Source organism: Oncorhynchus keta, chromosome 29, assembly GCF_023373465.1.
Source record: "Oncorhynchus keta strain PuntledgeMale-10-30-2019 chromosome 29, Oket_V2, whole genome shotgun sequence".
NCBI classification, from domain to species: Eukaryota; Metazoa; Chordata; class Actinopteri; order Salmoniformes; family Salmonidae; genus Oncorhynchus; species Oncorhynchus keta.
Genome location: NC_068449.1, coordinates 5,716,618 through 5,729,855, shown reverse-complemented (window position 1 = coordinate 5,729,855; position 13,238 = coordinate 5,716,618). Strand labels below are relative to the sequence as shown.

General features: G+C 40.2%; 1 protein-coding gene across 3 annotated transcripts in view; it reads right to left on the bottom strand.

Annotated features, from left to right (window-relative positions):
- Positions 1–13,238, bottom strand: part of LOC118362234 (bromo adjacent homology domain-containing 1 protein-like) — a 34,432-nt gene that overhangs the window by 16,092 nt on the left and 5,102 nt on the right. The window lies entirely within an intron of this gene.

The following is a 13,238-nucleotide window of genomic DNA, read 5'->3' as shown; positions in this document are numbered from 1 at the left end:
ATTCTGGAAATAGTCGGGGAGGTACTCAGTTTCTTTCCCACAATAAATCGGGATCTGACGTCCGTGGGCGTGGCCGAGCGTTTGCCCGGAATTAGGTGTTTGGGTTGCCACGCAACTCTGATATGTTTTCGCACTTGAAGTAAATTGTATAATGTTGAGCTAATAATTAGTCTGAGACAACTTTATGGTAATTTTAGTATAATGTTGGCATCATGTCAAAAATCACACTTATTGGGGTAAATCATAATTGGTCTCATCAATATTAAAGTTGTAGTGTATGATAAACAGCTGTAAAAAGGCCTCATGTCTGATTTAATGGAGTATGAAAACGGCTAAATACAGTAGGCAGACAGCAGAGAGCTTGACCCCCTACACTGAATCAGCACCTAAATTGCATTCTGAGCACTTTCCCCTCACTTAGCATGACATTTAACACCCAAGTCTTTCCTTTCTGACTGGAACCAACGTTAATGTCTTTGTGCAATGATTTTTAATGACAGTATAGATTCATTCTGACTCCAGTTTTAATGGGACAATATCATGCACCAATCCCCCTATTCTGAATGAGTGAATATGAACAAAAAACATCTTCCTCATATCTACAAATGAGTCATACCTGTTCATTAAAGCGCAACTGAAGGAAATAAACAACTGATACTAAGTGGCCTATGTGTCATCAATAGGAGTCAGAAACATTTATTCTAGTGTCAAAATTGACTACAAAGTGTAAATAGGATCATTTTGTTCATAAATTCAGCGAGTTCGTCAGGACTTACTTGAGGGTTAAAAGAGTCTAAAATAATTTTGTTTGAAATATACTTAATTATCAAAAGTAAAAGTCTAAATAATTTCACATTCCTTATATTACGCAAACCAGATGGCAGAATTTATTTTTATTTTACAGATAGCCAGGGGCACACTCCAACACTCAGACATAATTTACAAATGAAGCATTTGTGTTTAGTGAGTCCACCAGATCAGATGCAGTAGGGATGGTCTCTTTAAAAGTGAGAATTTGACCATTTTCCTATCCTACTAAGCATTCAAAATGTAATGAGTACTTTTGGTTGTCAGGGGAAATTTATGGAGTAAAAAGTACATTATTTTCTTTAGGAATGTTGCGGACAAGTAAAAGATGTATAAAAAAAAATATGAATAGTAAATTACCCCCAAAAAACGATTTACTGTAAGTAGTATTTTAAAGTATTTTTTACTTAAGTACTTTACACCACTGAAAACCTCCTCGGCAAAAGATGTCTGAATGATTTTCAGATTTCTTGAGTTAAAACTTCGATTCATTCTGACCATTTTGAGGAAGTGATACTCGCTTTGTTACTATGGTGTCTAATCGGGGACAAACATCAGTAACTGCCACATCGAACAGCATCCCCAAGAATGAAATTAAGTTTTTCTTAATGAGCAATAGAGAAACACATGTGGAATAGGTACATTCAGTTGCTCTTTAAGCTCCACATGGAAGAAAATGGACTGAAACCGCGAGGGACTACAATTCAACATGGATCTTTCAAATAAGAAACTTTCATTTTTATTTTCTGTTGAAAAACCTTTTCCATTGCGTGCATTAATGAATGCAAACCAGGTGCCATGAGAAAAAAATGGTAATTTAGCATCCCTTTGAAACAGTGGTGTAAAGTACTTAAGTAAAAATACTTTAATGATGTACTACTTAAGTAGTTTTTGGGGGTATCTGTACTTTCCTATTAATATGTTTGACTACTTTTACTTCACTACATTCCTAAAGCGAATTATGTACTTTTTATTCCATAAATTTTCCCCGACAACCAAAAGTACTCGTTACATTTTGAACGCTTAGCAGAACAGAAAATGATCCAATTCACACACTTATCAGGAGAACATCACTTATCATCCCTACTGCCTTTGATCTGGCGGACTCACTAAACACAAATGCTTTTGTTTGTAAACGAAGTCTGAATTTTGGAGTGTAACCCTGGGTATCCAGGGTTTAAAAAAATATGTTTCTAATGTACCGGTCGTTTGCTTGATAGAAGGATTTTTTTTATTATTCATTACTTTTACTTTTAATACTTAAGTATATTTAAAACCAAATACTTTTACTCAAGTAGTATTTTACTGGGTGACTTTCACTTTCACTTGAGTCATTTTCTATTATGGTATCTTTACTTTTACTCAAGTATGACAATTTAGTACTTTTTCCACCACAGCTTTGAAACAACTTTCATGATAACTATAAAGCAGGATAGAGAGAGAGATACACATGACACCAATTTGAGAAGTTTACAAAAGCTTCTAAATCTGTTAATAAAGTACAGTAGTGTAGTTACTACATCCAAAGTTATTTACCATTAATATTGGCGCAGTATGTCAGGTGTACAGAAGATGTACACAAACTTCAAACTGTTTGATGCTTGCCATGAACTCAACAGGCAGCAAATGTGAACATTCATTTGTACACATTCGTGTGCACAGATTTGTAGATGACAGTTCACAACCTCTGTTCAGATAGGAGATGACACAGGAAGTCTCGTTAGCTTCAGCTCATCTCTTCAAAGAGTAGGGCAAGATGCCAGGGACAGTGACAGATGGAGCTGAGAGAGTGAGCAAGTGACAAGAGACTTGAAACTAACCACTGTGTTGGGAGTGTGTGTGTGTGTGTGTGTGTGTGTGTGTGTGTGTGTGTGTGTGTGTGGAGACTTGAAACTAACCAGTGAGTGAGTGATTGGAGACTTGAAACTAACCAGTGTGTGTGTCTGTGTGTGTGTGTGTGTGTGTGTGTGTGTGTGTGTGTGTGTGTGTGTGTGTGTGTGTTTGTGAGAGAGTGAGAGGTCTTGAAACTAACCATTGTGTGTGTGTGTGAGTGAGAGTAAGAGTGTGAGAGAGAGCGTGAGTGTGTGTGTGTGTGTGTGTGTGTGTGTGAGTGAGTGAGTGAGTGAGTGAGTGAGTGAGTGAGTGAGTGAGTGAGTGAGTCTACTTGCGGTCAGATTTTAGATCTCATCACATCAACTCACATGGACATTTTTCAGTTCCAACCTGGCCCTTAGTTGACAGCTTTTCTACGCCAGTATATAAAAAGTTGACATGCCTCTCAAAAACCATCAGGAACAATGGACCTCTGACTAGTAGGGTCTTTCTGAAGATCTGAAGTGGGGAGATGCCCAATTTAATTCATCTGTCACTTTGAAGGACACTTTATGCCATGTGCTCTGTGCTTTTCAGTGAAAGATAAGAGACATACAAAACCCCTCGGGGTGACAGCGGCTGACTCCTAAAACAGGAGTTACTGTCCCTCACCCTGTAAATACTCAAGTGTGATAAGAGAGAAGCCAGGGAGCCCTTCAAATCTATTGCAGCTGTGGATCCACCAACAGACCAGTACATTTCACAGCTGTACATTTCACAGCTGTGGATCCACCAACAGACCAGTACATTTCACAGCTGTGGATCCACCAACAGACCAGTACATTTCACAGCTGTGGATCCACCAACAGACCAGTACATTTCACAGCTGTGGATCCACCAACAGACCAGTACATTTCACAGCTGTGGATTCACCAACAGACCAGTACATTTCACAGCTGTGGATTCACCAACAGACCAGTACATTTCACAGCTGTGGATCCACCAACAGCTGACGTTGGTTGGTTTCAGTGGCCGTTTTCCCTCGAAACAGACCAGTACATTTCACAGCTGTGGCATTTGGCTTGATTCTAGGTAGTGGCTGATGTTTTTGAGGATTGTAGCGTGGCCATATGAAACAAGTTATCCTCAACATTAGAGCAAGTTTGCATGTGACTTGAATGTAAATTGAATGTACAATTGTGCAAGCTCGCCTTGCAATGCAGCTGAAGTAACATAGCTAGCTAACCATTTACTTGCTTACTTTGTAGTGGAGGATAAAAATAACTGTATGCCTATGGATGTGTAGCTAGCTATAGTATGTAGCTGATCTGTGTATGGACCCTAAAACGTTTGGTATGAATATTAGTTCAGAACCCATCTGTGAACCTCAGCTATCATAGTGACTGGGGTGGCAGGGTAGCCTAGTGGTTAGTGTTGGACTAGTAACAGAAAGGTTGCAAGTTCAAATCCCCAAGCTGACAAGGTACAAATCTGTCGTTCTGCCCCTGAACTAGTTCCCAGGCCGTCATTGAAAATATCAATTTGTTCTTAACTGACTTGCCTAGTTAAATAAAGGTAAAATAAAATTGTATCAACTTAAAGTCTGAGTGGCATTAATGAAGCCAATAAGTTGGGAGTAGAATATAATTAACTTTATTGTGCCAAGGATGCACATGTACTGCAGTTATTACCACGCATGAGATTCCCACATTGTAGCGTGTATAATGAATATATTCACTGATCATGTACTCTTCCTTGGCAAATAAAGCTGCGGTTCAGGTATGAATCTCTGAGACATTATTTTTCAGTCCATTATTTTAATGATGCTGTGTCTGTTTTGACTGGAGTGATGCTTAGAATTCCATTAAAAAATGTATCCCTTTTATTTTACCACTACAATCTGTTCATCGGGCGAAACTGGAAAAAAACAACTTGTGTAGGAAGTAAACATCCACACCTCGATGGTGTCAACTGTGCTTATGTCTGCGTAATGAAAAAATAAAAGCTTCCGACGTTTTCTAGTCTAGTGATCGATGACAAACGAGCTCGCTGCCCAGAGTTACATAATTACAAAGAGGAGATTCTCCTGATTAAAATGGTGCCCATGTAACAGTGTTGCTTCCGTCCCTCTCCTCTCCCCTACCTGGGCTCCAACCAGGGACCCTCTGCAGACATAGACAACAGCCACCCTCGAAGCATCATTATCCATCTCTCCACAAAAGCCATGGCCCTTGCAGAGTAAGGGGAACAACTAGTTCAGAGCGAGTGACGTCACCAATTGAAACGCTATTGGCTCGCACCCCGCTAACTACCTAGCCATTTCACACCAGCTACACCCGATTTGAAAAACATCTAAATATACACATTGCGAGATATTTGGCGAAAGAGAGACATGCCTACATTTTCCTACATTTTCCTGATTGGAAACAATGAGAAGACCGCAGAGCTCCAATATTAATTTTATTAGTTTACATTTTAACTACAAAACAACGTGAGCAGGTCTCATTGCCAACAATATAGCGAAGCAGGAATTGTGACGTTGAACAATAAGTTGGGAATAGAACGTTCGGAAGATGAGTTGGTGCCACGGTGCTCAATAGAGCTAATAGGAGATGGCAGGGTGAAAAATACACTAAAATAAGGTATTTCGCGATTACTTCAAAAACGACGGCAAAGCAGCTGAAAATATGATCATATTATGAAACTGGGCTCCGCGGCGGATGCAATGAAGTAGTTTTTATCAGAAAATAACATTGTTAAAAATGTAATGTGTCCAGCCTACTATCTACACAGATTTCAGAGCACTCTAGTCTGAGTGTACCAGAGCGCAGAATAATTACTTTACGAGCACTCAACACTCGTTTACTGACACCGGCCATATTCAACGTCATAAAAATATTTAATTCAATTGTTTCCAGCAGCACATTTACAGTCACCAACGCACTGGTCTGCTAGGGCAAGTAAAATGGTCAGAGTTGTCTCATTTGTGTCTGGAAGTAGCTAGCCAACGTTAGCTTGGGTACTTAACTGCCGTTGTAGGCCAGAACCCTCAAAGGAACCCTAGTCCCCGGCCCGAAAGTCCAGTGTGCGCTCCGAGAGCGAAACGGTCTGAATTTACAAACGGACAATTTCTCTTAATGGAAACACCATAATATTAATCTAATTAATTAAGCCAAATTTCTTAAAATCAATCCCATATACTATGTAATTACAAAAAATGTTTTAAATTATCTGGTAATGTCAATACAGAATACCATCAAATGCTTCTCAAAGATGCCCTCTGGTGGTCAAACTAGCAATAACTTGCAGTAACAAAAGAAATGGCTGAGAATTAAATGACGTGCCACAGAATGCTGCAGCAGCATGCAGGGTGTGCCGCAGTTTGCCACAACTTTTAAAGGAGGAACCACTGTACATGCTCGTCGTCCTCACCAGGGTCTTGACCTGACTGCAATTCGGCATGGTAACTAACTTCCGTGGGCAAATGCTCACCTTCCATGGCCACTGGCATGCTGGAGAAGTGTGCTCTTCACAGATAAAACCCTGGTTTCAACTGTACCGGCCAGACAGTGTGTATGGTGTCATGTGGGCAAACTGTTGCATGTTGTGTTTATATATATATTTTCAGTGCAACACAATAAATAGGAACGAGCTGCCAGTGCTTTACTACTGTATGGCTTGGAACTAAGAGGAACAGTAAAGGTATTTCAGATATTGATAAAAGTGAATGAGAATCATCAAGATTGAAATGGATTAAAATAAAAAAAATAAAAAACACATTCTCCTAAACTGATGGCGTGATCGAAGAAAAAGGGATGAGAATAAATAAGCAAAAAGATAAATTAACGATGGCTTTAGTCTGTTTTTTTAGTGCCACTACCAGTGAGAACAACAGTGTATTCAGTGAAACGCTCAGAACTTCATAGATTACTCAGTCATATCATTGCCAGTCAGTCATATCATTGCCAGTTAGTCACATCGGTTCTACACAAGATTTGATTTGAATACATTTCTCTCTGGACGTTCTGTAATGCTGCACCCTTTGGAACAGACCCCGATGCTGGGCATCCATGTGACCCATCTGCTTCCAGCTCTGGCTGTGTTACACAGACAGCCCAATTCTGATATTTTGTCAATTGTTGGCAAAAGAGCTGACCTGATTGCTCAAAAGACCATTTCGTGGAATTCAGACAGAAAACATCACATATTCATTTAACCACTTACTGGAAAGTAAATGACAATAGGTTGGCAATACATTGGCATTAGGCTCTGCAGCTTCAGGGAAGCTCACTGCCATAGCAAAGCTCAACCATTACAAAAGCATAGCCCAAACAGGTGGAGGCTGGGGTGGGAATTCAGAAAAACAGACACGCATGGTGATGGCGAGTAACGCATGTTACAGCAACAGCATGTCACCAAGAACCACCAGCGCATTGTGACCATCAGAGGATGTGAATCTAACTACATAGACCACCATGTTAAGCTTGTGTGATGAATCTAACTACATAGACATCCATGTTAAGGTAGTGTGATGAATCTAACTACATAGACCACCATGTTAAGGTAGGGTGATGAATGTAACTACATAGACCACCATGTTAAGCTAGTGTGATGAATCTAACTACATAGACATCCATGTTAAGGTAGTGTGATGAATCTAACTACATAGACCACCATGTTAAGCTAGTGTGATGAATCTAACTACATAGACATCCATGTTAAGGTAGTGTGATGAATCTAACTACATAGACCACCATGTTAAGGTAGGGTGATGAATGTAACTACATAGACCACCATGTTAAGCTTGTGTGATGAATCTAACTACATAGACATCCATGTTAAGGTAGTGTGATGAATCTAACTACATAGACCACCATGTTAAGCTAGTGTGATGAATCTAACTACATAGACATCCATGTTAAGGTAGTGTGATGAATCTAACTACATAGACATCCATGTTAAGGTAGGGTGATGAATGTAACTACATAGACCACCATGTTAAGCTAGTGTGATGAATCTAACTACATAGACATCCATGTTAAGGTAGGGTGATGAATGTAACTACATAGACCACCATGTTAAGCTAGTGTGATGAATCTAACTACATAGACATCCATGTTAAGGTAGGGTGATGAATGTAACTACATAGACCACCATGTTAAGCTAGTGTGATGAATCTAACTACATAGACATCCATGTTAAGGTAGGGTGATGAATGTAACTACATAGACCACCATGTTAAGCTAGTGTGATGAATCTAACTACATAGACCTCCATGTTAAGGTAGGGTGATGAATGTAACTACATAGACCTCCACGTTAAGGTAGGGTGATGAACATAACTAAATAGACCTCTATGTTAAGGTAGTGTGATGAATAGAACTAAATAGACCTCCATGTTAAGGTAGTGTGATGAATAGAACTAAATAGACCTCCATGTTAAGGGAGGGTGATGAATAGAACTAAATAGACCTCTATGTTAAGGTAGTGTGATGAATAGAACTAAATAGACCTCCATGTTAAGGTAGGGTGATGAATGTAACTACATAGACCTCCATGTTAAGGTAGGGTGATGAATGTAACTACATAGACCTCCACGTTAAGGTAGTGTGATGAATATAACTAAATAGACCTCCATGTTAAGGTAGTGTGATGAATCTAACTAAATAGACCTCCATGTTAAGGTAGTGTGATGAATCTAACTACATAGACCCCCATGTTAAGGTAGTGTGATGAATCTAATTGGTGCAACATCAGCTGATGAAACTGTGGTTTCCTGTCTGACCTGGCTTTGCTTCATAAAGATCAGAACTGGGCTGCCTGTGTAAACGCAGGCTCTGCTACCTCGGCTATTAAGTTAGGGGCCAACGATCGTCCACAAAACAATCACTTAGGGTAAGGTCAGAGTCTTATGGCTTCCATCTGCTCAGTAATCAAAACAAAACCATCTCAGATATTCTTGTTGCTCCAGTGTACAACTGTACAATATTGCATCTGATGTCCAAAGACCAAAGAGCACTTTTCCACATAAACTCTTATTACTATCCAAGTGCACAGATTCTTCTGCTTTTTCATGAATTGCATATTTAAAAGAGGATTATTAATTCAGAATAAAGAGAGTGTCAAAGCAGGCAGTGCAAGTAACCAGCAGGGCACTTTGTGGATGGCTTTATGCTTCCATTCATGGTTCATTACACATAGGCTCTGACATTTCTGGAGGCTACTGCAAAGTGACCTCTTGTCACAGCCTTCACATAACCGATTCGCAACATTTCATTAAAAGGGGCAATCAAACAATAAAGAGGCCACCCCGCCACCGTTTTGGTTAAACTTCTTATGGATGGAGCTGGAGAAATGTAACCACTCGCAAATTCATAGACGGGGGCTATGGATGCAAGGACAGACCATCTGTGAGATCAGAATTATAGCTTTAACCATGTTAAGGCTATAGAGTGTTTGTTTACAATTACATTGTATCCAAAACAATTGCGTAAAACAAGCTTATATTTTGGGTTCTGGTGGTCTTAGTTTATTTTAAAGAAGGTTCAATGCAGATGATTTTTTCTCAATATCAAATCCTTACTGGGTAACAATGAAGTACCTGTGATTGTTTTCAATTGAAATGGTCAAGAATGAACAGAAATGTAGCTAGGACTGTCTGTGAGTGGTCTGAGTGGGAAGGGGAAAACTGAAAACTAGCAGTTACTGGCAGCGTAGCCTAGTGGTTAGAGCGTTGGGACTAGTAACCGGAAGGTTGCGAGTTCAAACCCCCGAGCTGACAAGGTACAAATCTGTCGTTCTGCCTCTGAACAGGCAGTTAACCCACTGTTCCCAGGCCGTCATTGAAAATAAGAATGTGTTCTTAACTGACTTGCCTAGTTAAATAAAAAGGTAAAATTAGTATTATTATTTTTAAATTAAAAGAGAGAATTGGAACTCTTTCTCATTGATCTATTAACTAAATGTACCACCTGGCTAAAACTCAATCCCAACAAAACAGGACACAATTTTGAGTGTTCGTTCCAAACAACTCCTACACTAAAAGGGCATTATCATCATTTTCATTATTTCACAGTACTATTCCAATCTCATAGTGTGGAAACATATAAAAACACAGGAAAATTACATTTTTTGGACTGCACTGGGCATTTAAGTTCATGAGGCATTTACAAGTTATATTCTTCAAGAATCAATGAGTTTATATCAGAAATTTAAAAGAAGAAAAATTGATGCAAGGGACGGATTGTTACAGCAAACATGTTTTGTAATACAGTGCATTCGGAAGGTATTCAGACCCCTTAACCTTTTCCAGATTTTGATAAATTATAGCCTTATTATAAAAGTAATTAAATTATTTTTTTCCTGTGTGCATTCATCAATGTGCACACACACACACACACACACACACACCCAAATGACAAAGCAAAAACAAATCGGAAGTTTACATACACCTTAACCAACTACATTTAAACTCAGTTATTCACAATTCCTGACATTTAATCAGAGTAAAAAGTCCCTGTCTTAGGATCACCACTTTATTTTAAGAATGTGATTCAGAATAATAGTAGAGAGAATTATTTGATTTCAGATTTGATTTCTTTCATCACATTCCCAGTGGGTCAGAAGTTGACATACACTCAATTAGTATTTGGTAGCATTGCCTTGAACATTTTTAACTTGGTCAAACGTTTCGGGTCGACTTCCACAAGCTTCCCACAATAAGTTGGGTGAATTTTGACCCATTCCTCCTGACAGAGCTGGTGTAACTGAGTCAGGTTTGTTGGATCCTTGCTCACACATGCTTTTTCAGTTCTGCCCACAAATGTTGTATAGGATTGAGGTCAGGGCTTTGTGATGGCCACTCCAATACCTTGACTTTGTTGTCCTTAAGCCATTTTGCCACAACTTTGGAAGTATGCTTGGGGTCATTGTCCATTTGGAAGACCTACTGGCGACCAAGCTTTAACTTCCTGACTGATGTCTTGAAATGTTGCTTCAATATATCCACATCATTTTCCTGCTTCATGATGCTATGTATTTTGTGAAGTGCACCAGTCCCTCCTGCAGCAAAGCACCCCCACAACATGAGGCTGCCACCCCCGTGCTTCACGGTTGGGATAGTGTTCTTCGGCTTGCAAGCCTCCCCCTTTTTCCTCCAAACATAACGATGGTCATTATGGCCAAACAGTTCTAATTTCGTTTCATCAGACCAGAGGACATTTCTCCAAAAAGTACAATCTTTGTCCCCATGTGCAATGCAAACAGTATTCTGGCTTTTTTATGGCGGTTTTGGAGCAGTGGCTTCTTCTTTGCTGAGCGGCCTTTCAGGTTATGTTGATATAGGACTTGTTTTACTGTGGATATAGATACTTTTGTACCTGTTTCCTCCAGCATCTTCACAAGGTCCTTTGCTGTTGTTCTGGGATTGATTTGCACTTTCTGCACCAAAGTACATTCATCTCTAGGAGACAGAACGCGCCTCCTTCCTGAGTGGTATGACGACTGCGTGGTCCCATGGAGTTTATACTTGCGTAAGATTGTGTGTACAGATGAACGTGGTACCTTCAGGTGTTTGGAAATTGCTCCCAAGGATGAACCAGACTTGTGGTGGTCTACAATTTTTTTCTGAGGTCTTGGCTGATTTCTTTCGATTTTCCCAAGATGTCAAGCAAAGTGGCACTGAGTTTGAAGGTAGGCCTAGAAATACATCCACAGGTACACCTCTAATTGACTCAAATTATGTCAATTAGCCTATCAGAAGCTTCTAAAGCCATGACATTATTTTCTGGGGTTTTCCAAGCTGTTTAAAGGCACAGTCAACTTAGTGCAATTGTGATACAGTTAATTTTAAGTGAAATGATCTGCCTGTAAACAATTGTTGGAAAAATTGTGTGTCATGCACACAGTAGATGTCCGAACTGACTTGCCAAAACTATAGTTTGTAAACAAGAAATGTGTGGAGTGGTTGAAATACAAGTTTTAATGACTCCAACCTAAGTCTACGTAAACTTCTGACTTCAACTGCACATAAGAATTCAGACCCTTTCCTGTGTACTTTTTGAACCCCCTTTGGCAGCGATTACAGCCTCGAGTCTTCTTGGATATGACGCTACAAGCTGGGCACACCTGTATTTGGAGAGTTTCTCCTATTATTCTCTACAGATCCTCTAAAGCTCTGTCAGGTTAGATGGGGAGCATCGCTGCACAGCTATTTTCAGGTCTCTCTAGAGATGTTCGATCAGGTTCAAGTCCGGGCTCTGGCTGGGCCACTCAAGGACATTCAGAGACTTGTCCCGAAGTCACTCCTACATTGTCTTGTGATTAGGGTCATTGTCCTGTTTGAAGGTGAACCTTCTCCCCAGTCTGAGATCCTGAGTGCTCTGGAGTAGGTTTTCATCAAGGATCTCTCTGTATTTTGCTATGTTCATCTTTGCCTCGATCCTGACTAGTCTCCCAGTTCCTGCCGCTGAAAAACATCCCCACAGCATGCTGCTACCACCATGCTACACCGTAGGGACCACCCTGATCAATCCCATTCTCCACTGACTGCTTAGTTTGGCCAGGCAGCCAGCTCTAGGAAGAGTCGTGTTGGTTCCAAACTACTTCCATTTAAGAATGATGGAGGCCACTGTTTTCTTTGGGGACCTTCAATGCTGCAGACATTTTTTGGTACCCTCCCCCAGATCTGTGCCTCGGCACAATATTGTCTCGGAGCTCTACAGACAATTCCTTCGACCTCATGGCTTGGTTTTTGCTTTGACATGCACTGTCAACTGTGGGACCTTATATAGACAGGTGTGGGCCTTTCCAAATCATGTCCAATCAATTGAATTTACCACAGGTGGACTCCAATCAAGTTGTAGAAACATCTCAAGGATGATCAAAGGAAACAGGATGCACCTGCAAGCGGTCTGAATACTTTCAGAAGGCACTGTACAGTGTAGTCTACCAGCTCTATAAAATCTGTGATTCAACATTTTTCTCCAAAAACCTTCCCAATTAAATGACTGCAAAGTAGGCCTAACTGGCAGAATGATATCATGATGATTTGTATCAATAGGGTGCACATGTGCAATACACTGCTAGCCTAACACAAATGTACTGTGACATCCTTTCAATGTGGCTGTCCAACACCTGACACCAATACAATGGATTAGTGGGTGGTACCCTGAATGGGACTCAAATCCTGGTCCCTGTGACTGTCATTATAAAACCATTATACTGTCACAATCCTCGCTATATGAGTCATGATGAGGGTGGCAGGTAGCATAGTGGTTAAGAGTGTTGGGCCAATAACCGAAAGGTCGCTGGTTAGAATCCCCGAGTTGACGTGTCTTCAAGTACGTAGGGAACAGTGTAGCAAACTTTGCTATATGAGCCACGTTACAATTCCCTTTCACGCCAGAGACCAGAGTTGTATTCCACACCCCACCGTTCGCTACAATACCAAAAGGCTAACATCTCTTGGTGAGGTTGCTAGGTGTTGTACAAAGGTTGTTTAGTATCATTACAAGGGTTACATTTTTGGGGGGGGGTATTATTTATTTTTTTCCAGCTGGCTCACCTCACTAAATTACATTTGTATGGCGTCAGGGCCAATAAATGATCCTACCTAGACTA